Source organism: Ovis aries, chromosome 1 (assembly GCF_016772045.2).
Source record: "Ovis aries strain OAR_USU_Benz2616 breed Rambouillet chromosome 1, ARS-UI_Ramb_v3.0, whole genome shotgun sequence".
NCBI classification, from domain to species: Eukaryota; Metazoa; Chordata; class Mammalia; order Artiodactyla; family Bovidae; genus Ovis; species Ovis aries.
This window is the reverse complement of record NC_056054.1, coordinates 140,992,891-141,017,481: the sequence shown is the minus strand read 5'-3', so window position 1 is coordinate 141,017,481 and position 24,591 is coordinate 140,992,891. Positions and strand designations below refer to the sequence as shown.

Sequence of the window (24,591 nt, the reverse complement as noted above, 5' to 3'; positions counted from 1 at the left end):
CTACTCTGTCCTCTTTCCTTCTGTGACTTACACATTTATTTGCACTGTTAGATTTCTCAAATAATATTTATTTCAATAATCTTGACTTGAAATCTTGTTTTTACTTTTTAAAAAAGAAAAAAATATATGAGAAAAAAAGGACCTATCAGGCCCTACATTTTGAGCAAAGCAACTGAGCTAATTAGGTTGTCACAGAGATTCATCATGTCAATCTAGGTAAAACTGGCAACCATGTATGTTCCTAACGATATTTTAAGCAAATCATTGACTGTATCTATTGTCAATTAAGAAGCAGGTCTGTGAGGGCAGCATGCATTTATTCCAGGTATAAATCCCTGAAGAAATCAGCCACGTGTGCATTATACCTACAGGGATGTCGTTGACTGATAACTGGTACAGAACAAACAAAAAAGTGTTTTTTAAAGTGAGAACACAAATAACATCTAACTTCAACAATACATTGATATTTCTTTGCTTCACTTTATTCATGAGAATGGAGACTGAATATTCCAGAGGAAAGGAAAAACAATACCACGTTGTTTTTTCTGCTCCAAAGTCAAAGTAGACTTGTTCAGCTGTGGAGGGAAAAAGGGCGTTCAAAGACTCTCAACAGGCATGCTTCAATAAGACATCCTACTATTCTAGAAAATGCCTCAACAGAAAGGTCAGTTTTAAGAAATCATTCAAAGGAATAAGCCAAACTTAAAAGAAATTTATCTGGGATCCTAGGTAACCTTACTTCGCCCCTTCTGAGTTGATGCTGTTTTGTGTCAGAACATACTGGACAAGTGGATGTGAAAGGAAAGGGCGATTCAGGCTTTATTGGCTGATCCATGACAGCCATTCTCAGTAATGTTTCCTCCATTGTCAACACTTCAAATAGAAACTACAGTATGGATATTGCCAGTGAGAGATTTGGAAAATGCACCACATCAATGACTTACTCCCTGTCACCAGCCACTCCTCCCTTCCCCTTCCCTGCAAGAATACATCAGAGCTTGTTACCAAGACACTGTAAGAGAAGTTTGGGGCAAATTAAAACTCCCCTCCCTGCCTCATTGTTAACTTATTCAATAGCATCCTGGCACTTTGCAGCAAAGCCTTTGATGATACGTTTCGATGCAGCATTCCAACTCCAGAAAGTATGTTAGGGGGGTTAAAAATAGCTGTTATTCACTCTTAAGTGTTTAGTAGATCCAGGATTTTCTTTGACTATTCCACTGTGCACAGGCGACACAGGTAACCATTGTATGCTGATTTTAAAATGTTAAGAGAGGGACTTGCCTGTTCAGTGGTTAGGACTCTGCACTCCCAACACAGGGGATGAGGGTCTGATTCCTGGTGGGGGAACTGAGATTGTGCATGCTGCAAAGCAGAGCCAAAAAGAAAAATGCTAAGAGGAAAAGAAATACAATTTTTCTCCATATAGCAATATTGTACCTCAAAAGAAAAAACATAATTTCAACTGAAGTCACTGTTATTTATACCAATGTCATGCTTCCCAGTACCAGAATGATGATTTTTCTCTGTACTATTATAGATATTGAAAATTTACCATGTGCTTTGTTGTATTGGTTCACCCAGCTTTGAGCTTTAAATGCACTGTTTAACATAAAATGATAAAAAGTCCCACACTGTTTCAGGACTACAGCTCTTCCCTTAGAGTTTGCAGATATACACTTCTCTGGAATCTACACATCCATACATCTATCTTCCAAGTATTTCTACGCCCATCCCCATTTCTTTCTACTCTCAATCCAGAAAGAAAACTGAGAGAATCCAAAAGTATATTCTGCACTGGCTAAAATTAGGTGCCATATTGTACTGGGACAATTTTAACCAATTCTAGTCACCCTCACTCTATTTTCTTTTTCTTTTCTTCCTTCCTTTTTTTTTTTTTTCCTTTGGTCAAACTGCACAGAATGTGGCATCTTAGTTCCCAGACCAGTGATCGAACCTGCAGCCCACATTGGAAGTGTAGAGTCTTAACCACTGGACCACTGGGGAAGTTCCAGCATACCACTCTCAGACAGACATTTCAAAAACATGACTTAATCCCTGGCCTATCATTTCCCATCACATCATGTTCATATCTACTGTCCTGACCGCAGCTCTCTGCATAAATAATGGAGCTTCAACATATGGCCCACTCTTCTAGAAAAAATAGCAGTCTTTCAAGGAAAAAAAAACAACCAAGCTTTTCCTGCTTTCTCCTTTTGTTAGTTGTATTATCCCCAGTTCTGTGATTTTGCTATTGTGGTCACTTCCCCAACCTGGATGTTTCCTGTTGTTGTTCTCAAATTATTTATATAAAACTATTATTAATGACTCACCTTTTCCATGTAGACTTCCCTGGATATTCCTGGAGACAAGACAGTACTGTCCTCTCTCTAATGTTACAGCTTCACTGACAGTGAGTCATGCAGAGCTGGTCACTTCATTATGGGATAAGGTTGTCATGACTGTTAGTTTTCTTTTTCTTTACTTATGGTACATCTTCATGGGACTATGAGTAGCTAATAATTCTTTTGGGTTTTCTTTGGTGACTACTACTGGCTCTATAAGGGTTTCCCACGTGGGGCTTTGGTAAAGAACCCACCAGCCAGTTTAGGAGACTTAAGAGACATGGATTTGATCCCTGGGTTGGCAAGATCCCTTGGAGGAGGGCATGGCAACTCAATCCAGTATTCTTGCCTGGAGAATCCCATGAACAGAGGGAGCCTGTTAGGCTACAGTCCATTGGGTTGCAAAGAATCGGACATGACTGAAGCAACTTAGCATCCATGCTTGACTGGCTATATAATTAGGAAGGCTTCCATCTTATTCTGTTTTAGCAAAGATATGACTTATTTGAGAATAAAAAGAGGGAGAAATTAATCTCTCTGTCTCAATCTCTATTTCTTTCTCTTAATGAACTGCATGAGTTTATGGCCAGGCAGATAATAGCTACCCATGCAGTTTCAGACTAGTTACTGACTAGTTATTAAAACCCTGTACATCTCAGCTTTCTCTGTAGGTGCACGTCTAACTTATGCCTTATGTAGAGAGTAAATAATATAATCATATATGTGAGGCCATTAGCACTATCCTGACATATAGTGGGTACTTAATAGATGGTGGTTTTGGTTTTTGTTTTTTCTAACTTAGGAAAGAGAGTCTAATGATTAAAAGAACAAGCTTTAAAAAAGACAAACCAGGTTTTAAATTCTAGCTCCATCATTTATTAATTTGCTAAGGTCTTTTAACCTCCGAGTTTCTTATTTTTCTCCTTTCCGACATTTGGATAGTACTTTCTGCAAAACACCTGGGTGACTGGATGGGTAATAAGGATGTGGCCAATAAGTCAGCAGGCATGATGCATGTTCACTGTGATCAGTGAGCAAGGTTTAATGATAAAGTGGGAGAAAATATAACCTCCTCGTGGCCCTAGAGGGAACACCCAGACAGCTTTCTCTGACTTTCCTCTGTTATCAGGTAAAAGGAGATCCAACCATTACTTTCAATTGGAGCACAGGCTCAATTCAGTCACGGGAATGTTTAGTCTGATAAAGTAGTGAAAATTCCAAACCTGATTTAGCATGCAACTTAACCCCTTAACCAGCTGGCACCTGTTATAGGCTGGAACTTACAGTGGCACAAGGGTTCTGGGGCTTGTCCCTTCCAGCTCATCATCTCTCCCAGTCTTAGCTTCATTTAGGGATCAGTGATGAAGAGAAGGAAAAGTAATACCTGGGTGGCTTTGTGCTTTCTGGTTGTCAGGTAGTCGAAGCTGACAGTTCTTAGAGGGAGGCTACCAGAATGATTACAGTCAACCCTTGTCCTCATGGTTGCTTTAGCAGGCTTTTCGAATGTTCTCTTCAGCCAATCTTTCTTATGGCTTTCTTGGTCCCAGCAGATGTGTTTCTATTCTAGGTCCTTTACTCCGGCATCAACCACTACTCACCAGCTGAACAGCCCTCCCTCAGGGGCTCCTCATGCCTCCAGAAGCCCCAACATAGACCTTGGGAGACCTACGATAATTCTACATCAAAGCTCTCTTGCAAATGGCCCACAGTCAATGCTCAGCATCATAACCTGTTCCAGCAAATTAGATCACTTCCCTTTGATCCCCTATTTAGCCTCTCTTTAGTTTATAGATTTCCAAGCATGAGTTGTATCTGAGCCATAGTCCATTGTAACTTTCTCAAGCATGAGCAAGATACCCGTACTTTGTGTCTCCCTTAAGTCTCTTATTTTCTTCAGGCATTAAAAAGAGTGAACTAATGTCAACTGCAGCAGCCTGGATGGACCTAGAGATTACCATACTGAGTGAGGTAAGTCACACAGAGAAAGGGAAATATTATATGGCTTCCTTTATATGCAGGATCTAAAAGCAAATGATACAAATGAATTTATTTACAAAACAGAAACAGAGTCACAGACTTAGAGAATGAATTTATAGTTTCCAGTGGGAAGGATGGAGGGAAGGGATAGTTAGCGAGCTTGGGATAGGCATGTACATACTGCTATATTTAAAATGGATAACCAACAAAGTCTTACTGTTGGGGACCCATAGCACATGGGGCTCAGCTCAATGTTATGTGATAGCCTGGATGGGAGGAGGTGAGTTTAGAGGAGAATGGATACATGTATATTATGGCTGAGTCCCTCTGCTGCCTTCCTGAAACTATGGCAACATTGTTAATCAGCTATACCCCAATATAAAATGTATGCACATGTGCTCAGTAGTGTCCAGCTCTCTGCAACTTCATGGACTGTAATTCTCTAGGCGCTTCCATCCATGGAATTATCCAGGTAAAAATACTGGAATGGGTAGCCACTTCCTCCTCTAGGGGATCTTCCCAATCAAGGGATTGAACCTGGGTTGCTTGTCATCTCCTGCATTGGCAGGCAGGTTTCTCTATCATTGAGCCACCTGGGAAGCCAGTCCTTATCTTCCCAACCACAAGGAAGGGGACTCACAGCAAGGGAATTGCTCTCTCTCTGAACAGATGCCTGCACACATCTCAAAACCTTTTTGAGACCCTTGATCTGATCAAAGGGTCCAGGACATATGGAGCAGGTTCTCATGGCCACTTCCTACATAACCTTTTGTATGGGGTGGCAGGCTGCCTCACGCTCACTTCAGTGTCCTAACACCTATGCTGCTGTCTGTCCTGCTTTACCTCAGTCAAAACTGAGCAGAAAGGGAAAAACCAAGGAGGAATCCTGTTACTAGCAACAAAACATGGAGCAGTGCCTGGCACCCGGAGTGGCTGCAGAATTTACTGCAAAATGAATCTTCAGGTCCTCTTGCTCACAAATCATTGAGAATTTCAAGAAGACCTTAGTAGAGCGTTAAACTGCCCATCCACGTGTGCGGCCCTGTGTGACAACGTAAGATACATGCCCGTGAAGTCAGCTCTAGAAAGCAGATAGTAAAAATAGTCCTTGTTTTTCTTCCTTTGGTTGCAATCCCACATGATTCCACTTTGCTCAGATATGCCCACATGGTCCTAGCATCACTGAGATCTTACTGATAATCCATTACCAAAGACCCCATGGTGGCACATTTGTACACGGTTCAGAACTGATTTCATGCTGAAACAAAACCCAGCCAGTTTAGATCAGAAGCAAAAGTAGCCAAAATGAACTGGTACTTCCCTGATAAGGAGACGGGGGCTCATTAATATCCTTTGTTATTTGTTTTCTGATTCCATACAGTATAAGAGAGCAGAGATGTAGGAGATGCCTGTAAAGAACCACTACCTAGACTTGTAGTCTCTTTGTTTCAGCTTTGAAAAAAAAATAATGGAGCAATGAGACAAAAACAAAGAGTCCTATAATCAGGAATATGGAGGATGAAAGTACAACGCGCTATCCATCAACGTGCCTAATGTGTGTCATTATTTCCATTAAAGCATTTTGTGTTGGGAGAAAATAAGACATTTCTTGGAAGGGGGCGGTTTGCCTATCTGATCCAATGGCACAGAGTCGAGCATTGCGAGGTGAGGTTCAGCAGGAGCTCACAGAGTCAGCACCGAGATGCAGACACTGCAGATACCATCCATCTCCCTGACACACGCAGGGAGGGACTCATTGTGTGGCTGCCAGACACAGTGGCTGAGATGAGAATGTTACAGAATACAGAAAAGGGAACTGGGCTGTTAGGCTCATTCCCGCTCTCATCTGTGAATAGCTCCATAAAGCAGCTCTGAGGAGCATTATTCCGAGATGAAGAAATACAGATTCAGTCTGTGACCATCATAACCCAGGCAGGCAGTCAAGGAGTTAAGTGAACGATGCCCTGGGAAGGTAGAAATCTAGGTGTTCACAGCGAGGAGGAGACTGCCTTTTTTTAGAGCACTATTTTTGATGCAGACGCTGAGTCAGACCAGCCACCTCTGAGATTGATGATATCCCAGCCTCCCCTATTCCTTGAATTTCAAACCAAAATAACAAAGAGTGTCCGATAGGAAAGACATCACTCAGTCATCAGTGGAAATGGCAATTAAAATGGTTGTGTGTGAAAAAAAGAAAAAGAAAAGAAAAGGAAAATTTAAAAAAAAAGGTTGTGTGTGTGTGTGTGTGTGTGTGTGTGTGTGTGTCTATAGAGAGGGGAGGAGTAGAGAGTGAGAAACCCCTGTTACAGTTCATGTCTGGGGCTCCCTCACTGATTGGAAAAGAAAACAACAAGGAGAGAAATAGAACAAGTCATCTTGGAAAAGGCAGACCCCACAAGGACAAAGCGCTTTGCCGAGACAAGCATAGCAAAGAGGGACAGTGTATGGTCATTTGAACTTGTTTGACAAGGAAATGGTTTAAACCAGTCTCAGAAGAGGAGCCCCTGGGACTGGGTAGTGCCTGCCCCTTATCACATCTCACTGCCATATGCAAGGATTGTAGGGTTGACTGCTGTGCTTAGGGAAACATGATGTGACCTGTGACTTCTAAATCTGCATGATATTGATTCTTGATGGAGGAACATCATTCTATATAAGGAGCCACACTTCCTCCTGCCTACTCCCACCTTTTGTTTTAAGCAAGACTTGTTTCGAGAAAGAGGGCAGTTAGGAACCAAAATTTATCAGACGGCGTCTCAACCTGTCCCCCTGTCCCCAGCCAGGAACTCTTGGAATGAGGCCATGCAACTCTTCTTATTTGTTAGGCCATGGCCTATTTTTTCCAGGCTGTTGTATAAGACAAATCCATTGCCTCATTTCTCATTGCCTCTCTTCAAAGGAAAAAAGCAGACAGATCTTCCCAAACTCAGACAGAATACTGTGCACAGCCAAGTGGGCTGAAAAAAGGACGCTGCCAAATTGGCTAGCACAGCTCCATGCCCTGCTTTCTTTCCAGAGTTTCAGCAACAACAACAAAAATGTTGGACCACCCCCCCCCCAACCACCAGCACCCTGAGTACATGAAAGAAAGAACTCAGATGCTTCTGTTTAGATAGAATTAGGACTCTGAAAAGCGAGTAAGAGATGTTGCCATGAAGCCTCAGAGCTCTTCAGAAGTAGCAGAAGCAAGATCTGGCAACATTTTTTAAAAATAAAAGCTCAAGCAAAAAACTTCAAGTCAGATAGATGGAAACTAAAATGGCCAAGTACGGGACAAAGCACTTACACACACAGAAGGGTCCTGGGTCAAGCTCAGCTGCTAAAAGATTGTCGACATTCCTAACAAGCACTCTACCATCATTATAATCCAAATAAAGAGTTAATAATAGCTCTGCTTTATGAGTTGACTAAGTTTCAGGCACCATGACAAGCTTTTTGCATAGTTTATTTATTTATTTTTTCTAATTTTTGCCACAATGCTGAAATTATTCCAGCTTCACAGATGAGAATACTGAAGTTCAGAGGAGTTCAGATCCTTGCACCTGGGGATAGTGGCAGAGTCAACACTCAGTGTCAGGACAGGCTGATGCGAGTGAGTGTCTCCTACTATGAAGCCATTCCCCATATACTTCAGCTGCCCGTAAAATGAACAAGGATGGACTTTTAATCCTTACTGGCTTTTTCATTACTTATGACATATAGAGTAATAAACTTCCATGCCAGGTGATATTTTTACCCTCAGAGAATTAAAAATCCCCGAAAGGATCTTCTTCACAGGAACTTAATTTTGAGGGGAAAATATTTTGGGGATTATCAACAATTAGGGAAGAATCAGAACAGGTATTTCCTTGCCCTCCCAAGCAGTTGATCTCTCTGTCTCTCTCTCTCCCTCTTTCTCACTCACTCTTTTCCTCACAGCACTCCTTAGACCCATCCCACACAATGTGAAGGCTGACTCCCATCTGCCCTCTTTTCTCATAGACCAATAGAGAGGCATTCAAACCGAGGCCCCACATTCCCAGTGTCTGCAGGGCCTCTGGTGGTGGCCAGGAGATTGGAAACTCTACAGCTTCAAAACACTCCATCAAGCCATTCAGCCAGTGGCATTTCACATAATGCTACATGATTAAAGACCATGAAGGTTAAACATTCTAAGCAGACACATATGTCTAGCAATGGGCTTTTGAAAACCCTCATTCTAAGGAACCATCTGGACATTCCAGGTGATCTCCATGCCTACTGATGGGGGTCCACTCCATCATACATAATAGTTTGTGTAATTCAGCAGAGAGTGTATTTGATGGCCCCTTTTGTTTTTGCTTCTTTAAGAAGAGCGCCAAAGACTGACTTCACTTTCATCAAAAGAATATTGTTACACGTAAAATAAGAATGCCCCTGGCTCTTAAAGAGTGTTAGAATTTAGAACTTGTTCCTGAGCAGTGTCAGGATTCATATTCTAATTGTGGCTCTAAAATCCAAGAGATATGATTCTGAGAATGGAGGCTGAAAGACCAGAGGGGTGTTTCAGCTGGACCCAAAGAATATCCTCTAACCCCAAGAGCAGTGCAGGGTTTGATTAGATTCCTGGGCTCTCAGTGACTGAGATAATCATAAAATCTGAGAGTCAGATGAGATCTTAGCAGTTCTCGTTCCAGCACAAAAGTCAAAGGAAGAAAAGGTCAGAAGCCTGGGAGCTTGACAAATGGACCTCCGACTCTAGGACTTCAGATTCACAGGACAGATCATTTTCCTCAGAAACAAACTGGATATGTTCAGAGGCTGGATTAAAATTTGTGTGAAAGTTTGCAGTGATACTGTAATGTTTAGATAGGCAAAAATAAGTTAAAGATTATTTCCAATTCTAATAGTCTATGATATTGTAGTTATTGTACTTGAGATAAATTGAATAACCCTAGCAGGTGACAATGTATTGGTCAACCCTCTTAAGATTCCTCCCCCATCCTCAGGGCATACATAAACAGAAGCATATACATATACAAAAAATAAACTAGGATATAGTCAACAAAAGTTTACTTTAGCATAAATATATATATAGTCTCTATATACTTTTACCTAGATCATTTTTATTCGAATATAATCATTTTACAATGTTATGTTAATTTCTGCTGTACAACAGCATGAATCGACCATGTGTATACATATATCACCTACCTCTTGATCAAGATTCCTTTAAATATTCTAAAGAAGCATTGTGCTAATACAGTGCTCTCCCACCTCTCTTTCAGGAAGTAATTTTTTAACACATATTTTTTACTATGTAGTATAAGATCTTCCAGAGAATGTTGAATTTGATTAGAAGCTGATTTGTGAAACACAAAATGGAATTTATAAAATGTGTCTGAAATACAATGCTTTGCAATGTACCACAGCATTCATCAATTTAATATTTGAGGTTTGGAACCTTCAAAACAAACTGTAGAGGCTATTGCCATTTTGTGATATGCAATTTTGCCAAGTCATATAATAAAGGTCAGTATGCAAAAAAGGATCACCCAAAGCAGATAAATGAGATTGTTCAACCAACACTTTTGCTATGATTCAACTGAATTCAGCTGAGAATTTTTGCACTTCTACTCTCTGACATTATCAGCTAAGCAGTATTTCTCATTAAGTGTCTGAAGGATCACTTAAATATTTCTGTAATGCTTTATTCCATTTTATGTGGACAATTTTTTATGCCATATGAGCAGTCATGAATTTGAGGTTTCTTGAACAAATATAAATAGTCCTTGTGGAAGTCCAGGACCTGACATTAATTTTGTACTAAAAAAAGAAATAATTTAGAATAAAAAAATGTAATCTTGTCAGACTTCTGGTGTTTTATATAAACATACATGGGCTTCTCCAGTGGCTCAGACTGTAAAGAATCTGCCTGCAGTGCTAGAGACCCAGATCAATCCCTGGGTTGGGAAGATCCCCTGGAGAAGGGAATGGCTACCCACTCCAGTACTCTTGCCTGAAGAATTCCATGGGCAGAGGAACCTGGTGGGCTACAGTCCATAGGGTCACAAAGGGTCAGACACAGCTGAGCAACTAACACTTTCACTTCTACTTTTATAAACATACATACCACAGTTTTCATTCTCCTTTCCTTTGAAATTTATTCATATGATTCTGCCTACTTGTGCATAAATTTGAATGGATGACAAAATCTTGCCAGTGTTTCTACTGGTTACCAGCATCAAACATCCCGACACTAGGGTGCTGACTAAACCTGCTGTGAGTACTGCCAATCTTAAATTTATTTTTTCTCACTATGCTCTGTCGTCTAGATTTTACCTACTTTATTTTTCCGTAAACTGAGCACAAACTTTATATTCTATATTTTTTAACAATCTAGATTTTCCTAGCTCAGGTCAGATTTAATTATACTTAAATCAGGAGCAACCTTAACTCTGGCTAGACACCTAGTACCAAGAATAGGGAGAAGGCCCAATGTCATAAACTTGGAGCCTAAAATATCTGATCCCAACTGCTTTACATCCCACTCCTAGTTTTTTTGGCTTTTGTTTGTTTGTTTTCTGAAGTGTTTTGCAAAAGCTTTCTTTTGTTGTTGCTGCTTTTAAAGTAAAATGGCGATTTATGTTTTAAAGTAAAATGGTGATAGAATAAAAGTTGCTTTCAAATTTTGATATTTCAAATAATTACTGTGTAAAATATGACTCAAAATGGTTAATTCAATTGAAATGTCTAAGCCTAACAGTACTAGATCTTTCCAAAGTAGATGGCTTAAGCAGATACACAGTTAATGGTTTAATGATATATGTATTTACTCCCTTGACATTGGTACACTTAGATAAACAAAGGCTCCAAAGTCATCAGTCAAACTGAAATTGAACTAGTTTAGAAAGTGCTGGATGATTCTATTATGCGTTATTTTAGTTGGGGTAATGAATATTGTATGATCCCTTAATGTCGAGGTAGTTTTGTACTATTTTGGTGTCTATTATTCTTAGAGAATCCTTAAGTAATGCAGTAGAGTTAAGCTTAAATGCTATTTTGCTGTTTCGGTCATTATTTATTTATTTTTATTTTTATTTTTATTTTTTTGCCAGCATGTTGGAGTATATAAAAGTCTGAAGAGGCTCTTTAAAGATACAAGAGAAGCAATACTACCTTTAAAGTGAATCTTCTCTGGGAGGAACACAAAGTATTTTCAGTCATGATTTCTAATTACAGTGTAGGTGACTCAAAAATTGCCAAATACTTGATTCCCCAAAAAGGTACCATAAATAAGCATCATTTTATAGATGAAGAAATTTAGGAACCATAAGATTAGATGACTTGCCTAGAACTAAATATATACATATGTAACAAAACACACACACACACACACACAGACACACACAGACACACACACACACACACACACACACACACACACACACACATATATATATATATATATATATATATATATATACACGTATCAGTTCAGTTCAGTTCAGTTGCTCAGTTGTGCCCGACTCTTTGTGACCCCATGAATCATAGCACGCCAGGCCTCCCTGTCCATCACCATCTCCTGGAATTCACTCAGACTCAAGTCCATCAGGTCAGTGATGCCATCCAACCATCTCATCCTCTGTCGTCCCCTTTTCCTCCTGCCCCCAATCCCTCCCAGCATCGGAGTCTTTTCCAATGAGTCAACATTTCGCATGAGGTGCCCAAAGTACTGGAGTTTCAGCTTTAGCATCATTCCTTCCAAAGAACACCCAGGGCTGATCTCCTTCAGAATGGACTGGTTGGATCTCCTTGCAGTCCAAGGGACTCTCAAGAGTCTTCTCCAACACCACAGTTCAGAAGCATCAGTTCTTCAGCACTCAAGCTTTCTTCACAGTCCAACTCTCACATCCATACATGACCACAGGAAAAACCATACCCTTGACTGATGCTGCTGCTGCTGCTAAGTCGCTTCAGTTGTGTCTGACTCCGTGCGACCCCATAGATGGCAGCCCACCAGGATCCCCCATCCCTGGGATTCTCCAGGCAAGAGTACTGGAGTGGGGTGCCATTGCCCTCTCCGATAGCCTTGACTATATAGAACTAAATATACATATATAAAACTAACTATATACTACAATTAAATATATATACAATAACTAAATATATATAGGGGTTTCTCAGGTGGCTCAGTTGGTAAAGAATCTGTCTACTCAATGCAAGAGACATAAGAGATGCTGGTTTCATCCCTGTATCAGGAAGATCCCCTGAAGGAAAAAGTGGCAACCCCCTCCAGTTTTCTTTGCCTAGAAAATCCCATGTACAAAGGAGCATGGTGGGCTATAGTCCATGAGGTCCCAAAGAATCAAATATAATTAAGCCTGCACTCTTGCACACATATACTACAACTAAATACTACAGATAATTATATATTACATATATAATATACATATAAAAGAAAGAGAACTAAATAGCAATTATCTATTTTGTTTTAGGAGTTGGGCTTCCCTGGTTCTAGCAGTTAAGTAAGCAAATGTTTCATAAATGATACATCATTGACCCTCCCCCCATTAATATCTTTTTCTGAGCAGTAAACCAATAAAAAATTTCAAGTCACTTTAACCAAATCAGTTACCACAAAGACTGCTTCCTACCCATACCCCACAGTCAGCTATCTTCACTACTAACCAGAAAAGATATGGAAGCTGCAATCACTTTTAGTTTTCCCCATGAATCACTTGGGAGCCTAAAATGTTTTCGAGGCCCCTGAGCTAGTAAGATTTCCACTTACATAGACTCTTTTGTCCCTGTCTCTGTCCCCAGGTCTTTTCCCATGTTTCCTTTTGCCACTGCCACATCTATTAACAGCTGCTTAGATAATACTCATTTCAGTTTATTATTTATTTGATTTTCTTGTAACAACCATGCTAATTTAGAAGTTTCATCTTTGAGAACAGTGGATTAGTCAGATTCTACACAGTCACCTTCTTCCTACAACAGTTAATTCATAACCTTGCTATACATGGATGAACCCTTCTCCCTCTGATTACATGTAGATGCCAATGTTATCATTCTTTCCTGACTTGATTTCTATGTTTGCTGGAAATAGTCTGCTTGTTTTTGTTTTTTTAGTCACTAAGTCGTGTCCAATACTTTTGCGCTCCCATGGACTGTGGCCCACCAGGCTCCTCTGCCCGTGGAATTTCCCAGGAAAGAATATTGGAGTGGGTTGCCATTTGTCCCTCCAGAGGACTTCCCAACTCAGGGATCAAACCTGTGTTGCCTACATTGACAAGTGGGTTCTTTACCACTGAGCCACCAGGGAAGCCCAGTTTGCCTGCTTACTTTTCCCAATATCCATCCTTACTTACACAGAAGCAAATAAAATTATATCTGTATTTCAGAGACAGATATGAATGCCATTTTATGAGAACACCTTTATAGTTTGGAGAAGGGAATGGCAACCCACTTCACCATTCTTGCCTGGAGAATTCCATGGACAGAGGAGCCTGGCAGGCTACAGTTCATGGGGTCACAAAGAGTCAGACATGACTGAGCGTCTTTCATTCTTTACAGTTCAACATTCCCAATTATGTTGAAATTAGCAAAATATATACACATCTCACTATCATCATCTTTCCTTTTATTACAACATTTTATATGTTTAATTGTTAATTGGAGGACTATTTGAATTTAACTATCAAATCAAAGCTGTTAACATTTATTTCCTTTTGATCAAAATCAAACTTTTGACACTTAACTTGCCACCATTAGCTCTCTACTATGTTCAGAAATATAGTTTAGATTGACCTCTTTTCTTGTTTTTAGCAGATAATTGTTTAAAGAAAAACTGTCCCTTTCCAGGGAGTAGTGTGCAAGATATCACCATCCTAGTGCTAAATTGGTGCATAAGTAATTCTAAAAGCAGTGTCCTTTATTTGATGACAGCTTTTAAAGTCATAGACTGCTGTTTCTCTATGTCATTTGCTTTCTTTTTCCTAATGAGATTTAAAAATTCATTCTCATCTTTTTTATCTCAGTGATTTTCTCTCTGTATCTCCTATGCTACATATTGTCACTCTAAGACATTTGCTTAAATGACACTGTTCCCTAAAGATGCAGAAACTCTAATTTTTTGTTTTAAGATTAGATTTTATTTAAATAAGCCATAAAGTAACTTTTATGGTTCATTAGTCATTCTCTTCACCTTTCTCTGTTTCTTATCCCATTATAGCTTTGGGGGAAAGTGGTATGCTAATAAGATTATAATTAGACAAGTATACATGGTAAATTATGCTATTACTGAATGATGCTTACATATTACTGGTGGCTAAAGCAGCATAGAGTGATTCCTAGGTAAAAGACCAGGTGAATGCCAGCTATGTTTATTTTAGCAGAAACAAGCTTCCTGAAAAAACACTTTTCAGAGACTTTCCACCACAAAATAGCACAATGAATGTAAAGAAACTCACTCCTACAAATCAAGTCCCGAATTTCTTTTACATTTTGCTTTTCCCATTGCTGCTCTTGTTACTACTGTTTCATCACAGCAAGTTTCAGCACCAAATTCTAATTCTTTAGAAGAACTTAAATACATGCACACAGATATTTAAAATCTCTGTTTTGAATAATCTTATAACTAGAGCTGACGTGCAAAAGTTTAGTAAGAAGAATAATCAGGAAGAAACATAACAGACAACTGGAAACAGAAACCCTGAAGATCACATACAGCAATGTTTTATACATCCTATAAAAAGTTTACAATATTGCTTGCAATTTTAAGTACCAATAGAGAAAATATCTAGGCACGATTGAGCTGTACCTTACTCAAATTTCAGTGTCATAGTTCCATTACATTTTGTTGTACTTTCATATCACTCCAAATAATCCTCACACATTTAACAAGGTCTCAGATTTTTTTTTCAGATAAATCCAGGAAATTCAGAAAGTTGCAGTTAGCTTAGTTTGATTACAAACATCTGTCCTTGGCATGCAGTAGGGTACTGCTTACCTATGTCTCCAATTTAGCATCTGTGGGGGCTGTACATGGCCCTACTAAACAATCAGATAAAATTATATCATCTTGAAATATTTTTCAAGTTTTGATTTTAAATTTTACCAAACATCAACCAACAATATCTTTTAAAAATAATGTGACAATTTAACCTCAGCAAAAGTTCTAGTTGGGGGAATGTTACCATTTAAGGAAACTCCTGATGTTAGCTATTAAATTTTTACTAAGGTGTTGTCAGTTCCAGTGCAGTAAAATACCTTCATTTTAAATAAAAGTTTATATAACTTAAACTCAAAGTTAGTAATGTAAGACATGTTGCTCAGAATTTATTTTACCGCTGTAATGTAATATTCGCAGTCGCCCTGAGAGATGTGTTCTTTGATGCCCACTAAAGAGGTAAAGAAAGTGAGGCTTAGAGAAGTTAAGTAACAGGCCCCAAGGCAACACCAGCTGCTAGGGGGTTTACCCAGGATTTGATTTCAGGCTATTCTGAGTCCAAAGACATTAGTCCAGTAGAAATGCAATTGATGTTTCTGCCTTCTACTCATTTCTGTTTCTGAGAGAACTGGTCAATCACGCAAAACCTCTGCTATGTACCATCATCTACAGAAATTTCTCTCTTCTAAAATATATCAAGGGCAGAGACTATTTTAGGTTTTCTTTTTTCTTGCTCCCATAGCTTCAAAGCATAGACTTTGCACAGTGAAAAGGAGGTTTGTTTTGCTACTTGAACAAAATGCCTTAAGCAACTTAGACTAATATCTCTCAGGTGACACAGAGTTAATGCTGTCTAGGCACTGTAAGTGAATTTCAATAGAACAACAATCCCAGGCCTACCTACATTTACTCTCAGCTGTTTTTGTTTGTTTGTAGCAAAACCCGCTAAATTAGAATTAAGCCAGGTATGCTGTTTTTCTTTTTCCTAGTTCATGAATGTACCTCTGACTTGTGAAAGAAAGCAAAATATTACCAGAAATCTATAAAGAAGAAAGAAGTCAGTTGCTGGCCTACTGAAGATGGGATGAAGCTGGATCATTTGGAAGTTCATTTAGGAGGTTTTTGGATTTTGTTTGTTTGTTTGTTTGTAAAATCATATGAATTAGATTGGGGATTATTTTTGCTATAGGTGCTATCCTGGTGCTTTCCAGATACTTTTACTAGCAGGCAAGCTGCTGCTCCTGCTGCTGCTAAGTTGCTTCAGTCGTGTCCGACTCTGTGCAACCCCATAGACAGCAGCCCACCAGGCTCCCCCATCCCTGGGATTCTCCAGGCAAGAACACTGGAGTGGGTTGCCATTTCCTTCTCCAATGCATGAAGCAGGGATCTTCAAATATGAGATGCTCTGTATCTGTCTTTTTGGGCTTCCCAGGTGGCTCATTGGTTAAAAAAAAAAATCTGCCTGCCAATACAGGAGTTGCAAGAGAAGTGCGTTCGGTCCCTGGGTTGAGAAGCTACACTGGAGTAGGAAATGGCAACTCACTCCAGTGTTCTGGCTGAGAAAAATTCCATAGACAGCTGACACTGGTGGGCTATGGTCCATGGGGTCGCAGAGAGCTGGACATGACTGTGGAACTGAGCATACACACACAATGCACACGTATCTGTCTTTTATGAGGGGTATTTGCAGAGAAAACCTTCTAGCACTTGCTGTTGGATAGGAATCACCACAGACCTTTCAGCTGTGGTTTCCAACTGTGGACATCTCAATAAGATGCCAGCTTTTGGTTTCTGGAGAATGTACTATAAGTTTAATGTTGTCATTCTGCCATATACATCTATGAAATTTATTATTTGGGAACCACAAGAAAGAATTCCATTTTATAACTGTCCAGATAAATAAAATTAAAAACTTCATCCAAAAAAAAAAAAAGTGAAGCTCTTTTTTAGCCAATGAGTTCTTTCAGCAGTTGGCTTTAGAGAGAACACATAATCATGCTTTGAAATTTGCCAACTGCCCTGTCCCTTTGATCACTCCAAAGAAAATATGTTCTTGTCTGTTTGAAGGAGAACCAGATACCCTGTTCTTTGGTTAAAGATGCTGTTTGTTTGCCAGATTCATAAGTGAATTTGTTTTAAATGCAAAAAAAATAATAAAAAAAATAAAAGAAAGAGAGAAAAACTGTTAGAAATTCAGGAAACAGTACCTGAAGTAGAGATAAAAGAAAGAATACTTTTATATAACACATTTTTATGGGTGCTATACTGTAAGACAAGGATTCAGAATATACTGTGACTCATAGAAATTAGTTTTCTTGTATAAATATTAAATGTTAGATTCTTTAATGCCACTGAGGAAGAAATTGACCACAGCTATTCATGGGATGATTTTGGTGATTATGATAAAAAAAAAAAAGTAAATAAATTTATAAGGAATAATCAAGAAGGAAAGTTCTATATATGCTTATGTTTTCAGAGATACTGACATGAGCAATCTGTTTGGATGAGCATCAGAGAATTTTCAAGGGCATCAGAACATCTCATCAGCAATGTGAGATACATAAAGTTAGATATTGTGAAGAATCCCTTTGATTTGAAATCTCACTTCCTGGATAAAACTCCATGAAAGATGTTTGACCTAACTAGATTTTCAACCTTTAATCCTTTAGTATTATCCAAGTAGAACTGAGCTCTTCATGGGAAAAATGTTTTAAAAATTCAAATTTTAAAATAATTCACAATACATAAAATAATTATTTTAAAATAAATTCCTCACAAACTAAAAGAAAAAAAAATCATGCTTGTATAATGAAATTAGTTAAACTTTGGAAGTTGGAGCAAACAGAAGGAAATGGCAACCTACTCCAGTATTCTTGCCTGGGGAGTCCCATGGACAGAGGAACCTGGTGGGCTACAGTCCATGGGGTTACAAAGAGTCAGACACGACTGAGCAACTAACACTTTCACTTCACTTTTAAAGCACTCTAGAAGTTAACTGCTAGACATTTACTGTCTCTCTAGGTTTTAGGTCTTTTCCTTCATTTTTCTCTGATTCTCGCCTGGATGAACATTTTTGCTAGTTGTTCACTCAGATGTGTATTTAAAATATGATTGATCCTTGAACAACACAAGTTTAAACTACATGGGTTCATTTATATGGCGATTTTTCCAAAAGATGCAAACTACTATACTATATGATGTCCTCATATAGTTCTGTGGATATGGAACCATGCATAGGAAGGCAGACTGTAAATTTATACATGAATTTTGGACTTCAGATAGGGTCAATTACCCTAACCCCCACATTGTTCAAGTGTAAGCCTATACAGCTGTACTGAATTTGTAAACAAAGAGAAAAAAATGTAGTATTATTGGCAAAAATATAGGTAACTAAACTAGCTATCAATACACTCTAGAATAAAAGTTTAGGAGAGTTTTTCTTTTTTTTTTTCTTTTAGAAGGGGAAACAATGGCAGAGCTAAATTATTATGTGCTTGAATTATACTAGTGGGTTCTACTAAACATGTTTAGTAAGTTTTAGGTGAATTATGGCCTACTCTTATGATACAAGGATTAGAAGTTTCAGGATAATTCTGAGAAATGCATATTTCCTGTTAGGCTACTGTTCACTATTGTTACTTAACAAATAACCCAGAAACTCTAAAGCTTAAAACAACAATTGTTTATAGAACATCATAATTTGTGAGTCAAGGATTTGGTCAGAGCTCAGATGATTGACTCTTCTGATGCATATGGCAGTGATGACACTCACCCACTGCCATTCATACAGCAAATGGGCTTGCCTGCAGGGTACAAGGCAGCTTCATACACATGTATGGTGCTACAGATTGATTTTTATGTCCCCCTCAAAATTCACAGATTGAAATCCTAACCCCAGCAAAATGGTCTTTGGAAGTGAAGCATTTGGGAAGTGATTTTGTTATGAGGATGGATCCCTCATAAATGGAATTTGTGCTCTTAGAAAAGAGGCCGCAGAGTGCTCCTTCTCTCCTTCTGCCAGATGAGGACACAGTGAGAAGATGGCCATCTATAAACCAGGAAGTGGCCTTATTTAGGTGATTACCAAGACTTGACAAAGGAAGTGATAATTAATTTAAATTTCAAACAAAAAAATAATATTAGTTGACTGAAACAGGAGTGAGTACATTCCACGCAGGGGGAAGAAAACAGACAAGAACATTGGGTCTAGAGGAAACCTGGTATAGCAACAAAGTAAACAGAAATAAGGCATATTAATATCACTTAGAGTGTTGAGAGACTGGGAAAGAGGAGCCAGAAGCATAGGCAGAGCCCAGGGGTATGCAGCCTTGTAAGGCTTCCTTCCTTCGTGCCTTCCTTTTTTCCGTCCTTGTTTCTTTCCTTCTAAAAGCCCTGAGAAGCTTTGAGAAACCATGGCGAAAGATGGATGGAGAATGAAATGATTATGCTTTCAGTTTGGAAAGAGTCTGGAGAGCATATTTTAGGGTGGAGGGAAGGAAGGGAAGATTCAAAATGGTTACAACAGACCTGGGGACAGTTAAAAAAAAAAAAAAACTAACAGAATTTGATGACAGATTAAATATGGAGAATAAATGAAAGGGATTGAAATTTTGGTGTTTGCGGTCCATGAGTACCTATTATCTCCTGCTATTAAGAGATGCAATATATATTATTTCCCACTCATTTGAGCTGTAAAAGACTTAATTGTACCAGGCACAGTTCTAAATACTTTATAAGTAGTTTTCTGTGAAGTAGTGAAATTATGCACATTTTCCATATGAGGAATCTGATGCAGAAAGAAGCAAATTATCTTACCCAAGAGTACACAGCTTGGCCAGTGGTAGAGGAGGAATTTGAAGCCAGACTGTTTTCCCTAAGAGTCCCTAATCATCTCAAACCATGCTGGCCCACTGGGATTTTACCTGGGCTCACGGGCAATCATTTCCAGACTACAGTTCCTTTTGCAGTTTGATGTGTCCTTGTGACTAAGCTGTGGCCAGTGGCATGTGAGTAAAAATGATACATGGTACTATTTGATCATGGGTTTTATTTCATAACTTTCCTCTTTTCCCACAGAGAGATGGTCAGCATTTGAAAAACTGCTTTGAACTCCAAAATGGAAGCCATGTACTGATGATAGCAAGGCTACCTCAACAACTTATCTCTTCAGACCGCTTATTTGGAAACCACATGAAAGAGAAAAGAGCTTCTATGTTATTTAACCTGTGTTAAATTACACACAGCTCCCAGGTGGCACAGAGATAAAGAATTCTCCTGCCAGTGCAAGAGATGCAAGAAACACGGTTCAATCCCTGAGTCAGGAAGATTCCCTGGAGGAGGAACCCACTAGCAACCCATTCCAGTATTCTTGCCTGAAAAATTCCATGGACAGAGGCGTCTGGTGAGCTGCAGTCCATGGAGTCGTACATGACTGAGCGACTAAGCACACACAAATTACATACACTTTGTTGGAGCAAACTAACCTGTTTCCTACTTACTATAAAGGCTATCATCTATAGATAACTCCTCACTTTCTGAAGTGCAGAAATGGAGGCATGATGAGGCTATATACTAAGAGGGGAAACACAGAGAGGAGAAGGTTTGGAAAAAGAAAAGATCATGTTATAATCATACTAGTTACAAGCATGTTCAATTTGAGACGGCTTCAGAGTATTCAGGTAGATATGTTGAGCAGGTAGGTGTATGTACAAATTTGGAGCTCAAGAAAGAGCTGAAGATAAACTATTTCTTTGATACAATTCTGAAACCAACTACTCATCAAATGAAAAAAAATTTTTCTGTAATAACTCATAAATTCATGTGTTAAAAAATAGACTTTTATTTTTCCATTTTATTAACTTCCAAATTTATATTAGAAAATGTATATTAAAATTATGAATGTTTAGAATAAATTGTCTATTCAGTCTTACTTTTATGAAGAAACTCTTGTCTATAGCCTCTGTAAAGTAATCTTAGTAACCCTGTGTCAGAACACTTAGTTTAGGGAGGTTAGGTTATTGGTAACTGCAATATTTGTCTATTTGCTGTTGTTTAGTTGCTAAGTCATGTCCAACTCTTTTGTGAGCCCCAGCCCATGGATTTCCCAGGCAAGAACACTGGAGTGGGTTGCGATGTCCTCCTCTGGGGGATCTTCCCAACCTAAAGGTCGCACCTGCATATCCTGATACGGCAAGTAGATTCTTTAACACTGAGCCACCAGGGAAGCCCAAATGCCTACATAACAGATTATCACCAAACTTAGCAGCTTAAAACAACAAACATTGGTTGCCTCATACTTTCTCTGAGTCACGAATTTGGGCACAATTTAGCTGGGTGCCTCTATCTCATGGTCTCTCACAAGGCTGCTAAGCTATAGGTCAGAGCTACATGTTAGAATTCATGTGGGGCTCAAATATCTGCTTCTCAAGTGGTTATAGAAGAGTTTCTGTACCTTTCAGTCTGTTGCACTGAGGGCTTCATTTCTCCAACATTCTAGATGGGCCTCTCCACAGGGCTGCCAACAACATGGCAATTAGCTGTTGCCAGCTCAAGTAATATACAGAAGGAGAGGTACAGTCTCTTAGAAACCTGATCTTGAAATTTCCTCCCTATCACTTCTAAAGCAGTTAAACTCATAAAAGCAGTGACTAAAATGGTAGCTACCAGAGGCTGGGCAGTGGAGAAGGCAATGGCACCCTACTCCAGTACTCTTGCCTGGAATATCCCATGGACGGAGGAGCCTAAGTGGGCTGCAGTCCATGGGGTCGCCAAGAGTCGGACAAGACTGAGCGACTTCACTTTGACTTTTCACCTTCACGCACTGGAGAAGGAAATGGCAACCCACTCCAGTGTCCCTGCCTGGAAAATCCCATGGATTGGGGAGCCTGGTGGGCTGCCGTCTCTGGGGTCGCACAGAGTTGGACACGACTGAAGCGACACAGCAGCAGCAGCAGCAGAAGCTGGGCAGAGGGAAATGAGAAAATGTCAATCAATGAGTACAAAGCTTCATTTGTGTGAAATTAATAAGCTCTGCAGATCTAATGTACAGCAATATGACTATAGTAACAATACCATATTATGAGGTTGAAATTTGTCGATGGTGAAAGTGAAAGACACTTATTCATGTCCGACTCTTTATGACTCCGTGGACTATACAGCCTATGGAATTCTCCAGGCCAGAATACTAGAGTGGGTAGCCTTTTCCTTCCCCAGGGGATCTTCCCAACCCAGGGATTGAACCCAGATCTCCTAAATTGCAGACAGATTCTTTACCAGCCACAAGGGAAGCCCAAGAATACTGGAGTGGGTAGTGTATCCCTTCTCCAGCAGATCGTCCCAACTCAGGAATTGAACTGGGGTCTCCTACATTGCAGGTGGGTTCTTTACCAACTGAGCTATCATGGTCTTGTGTCCTCATCATCCAAAAGATAACCATGTGACATGATGGAAATATTAATTAGCTTGATTGTGGTAATTATTTCACAATGCAGACATATATCAAAACATTAAGTCGTATATCTTCAGTTCAGTCACTCAGTCGTGTCCGACTCTGCAACCCCATGAATCACAGCACACCAGGCCTCCCTGTCCATCACCATCTCCCGGAGTTCACTCAGACTCACGTCCTTTGAGTCTGTGATACCATCCAGCCATCTCATCCTCAGTCGTCCCCTTCTCCTCCTGCCCCCAATCCCTCCCAGCATCAGAGTCTTTTCCAATGAGTCAACTCTTTGCATGAGGTGGCCAAAGTACTGGAGTTTCAGCTTTAGCATCATTCCTTCCAAAGAAATCCCAGGGTTGATCTCCTTCAAAATGGACTGGTTGGATTTCCTTGCAGTCCAAGGGACTCTCAAGAGTCTTCTCCAACACCACAGTTCAAAAGCATCAATTCTTTGGCACTCAGCCTTCTTCACAGTCCAACTCTCACATCCATACATGACCACAGGAAAAACCATAGCCTTGACTAGACGGACCTTAGTCAGTAAAGTAATGTCTCTGCTTTTGAATATACTATCTAGGTTGGTCATAACTTTTCTTCCAAGGAGTAAGCATCTTTTAATTTCATGGCTGCAGTCACCATCTGCAGTGATTTTGGAGCCCCCCAAAATAAAATCTGACACTGTTTCCCCTGTTTCCCCATCTATTTCCCATGAAGTGATGGGACCGGATGCCATGATCTTCGTTTTCTGAAAGTTGAGCTTTAAGCCAACTTTTTCACTCTCCTCTTTCACTTTCATCAAGAGGCTTTTTAGCTCCTCTTTACTTTCTGCCATAAGGGTGGTGTCATCTGCATATCTGAAGTTTATATACAATTTTCGTTTGTCAGTTATACTTTAATAAAGATGAAGAAAGAAATAAGAATTTTTTAAAGTGAATCAGTAAACCCAACATACTTAAAAAGGGGGGATTATACAGATCTGCGAATACTAGGAGGCGGGGATTATTGGGGGCCAATTTAGAGGCTGTCACAGTAATCAAGGTATAGGAAACAAACTTGTGGTTACCAAAGGGGAGAGGAAAGAAGGAGGGACAAATTAGGGGTAAATGATTAATGGATTAAAAGTCCTATATATAAAATAGGTAAGCAACAAGCATATACTGTGTGTTGTGCTGTGTGTGTAGCACAGGGAATTATATCCATTATCTTGTAATAACCTATAATGTAATGTAATTTACAAAACTACTGAATCACTAGGCTGTATACTTGAAATTAACACAATATTGCAAATCAGCTACACTTCAATTTAAAAAAATGGGAGTTTGGAATTGACTCATACACACTGTTATATTTAAAATAGATAACAAACAGAAACCAACTGTATAGCACAAGGAACTTTGCTCGCTAGTCTATAACAACCTAACTGGAAAAGAATATGTAAAAGATTAGATACATGTATATGTATATCTGAATCACTTTGCTGTACATCTGAAACAAACATTGTTAATCAACTATACTCTGACATAATTTTTTTAAGTGTCCCTAATGATACGAATGTAGATTTTAAGAGGGTATTTATGTTCTCCTAGTTATAAATTTTTGAAAGTTATGACTAATACTAAATTTATATGTGTGTAATATAGAGTTTAGTTAGTTCAGTCACTAAGTCATGTCTGAGTCTTTACAACCCTATGGATGGTAGCCCTTCACACTTTTCTGTCCATAGGATTTCTCAGGCAAGAATACTGGAGCTGATTTCCGTTTCCTTCTCCAACGTGCCTCCCTGACCCTGGGATTGAATCCAGGTGTCCTGCATTGCAGGCGGATTCTTTATGGACGGAGCCACCAGGGAAGACAACTGTAATACATATATAAAATATATATATATATATAATACATACACACATTGTAGTAAGCAC

At 39.3% G+C, this 24,591-nt stretch overlaps 2 long non-coding RNA genes across 2 annotated transcripts in view; one reads left to right on the top strand and one right to left on the bottom strand.

The window, feature by feature from the left end:
- LOC121816215 (uncharacterized) overlaps positions 1-23,592 on the top strand; it is a 56,931-nt gene extending 33,339 nt beyond the window's left edge. Inside the window, exons 2-5 of the long non-coding RNA XR_006055690.2 lie at positions 4,243-4,313; positions 11,399-11,523; positions 16,224-16,352; positions 20,311-23,592. This is a non-coding gene — a long non-coding RNA (uncharacterized LOC121816215). The remainder of the gene's footprint in view (positions 1-4,242; positions 4,314-11,398; positions 11,524-16,223; positions 16,353-20,310) is intronic.
- LOC132659865 (uncharacterized) overlaps positions 1-24,591 on the bottom strand; it is a 293,826-nt gene that overhangs the window by 173,486 nt on the left and 95,749 nt on the right. The gene's annotated exons all lie outside the window — the stretch shown is intronic.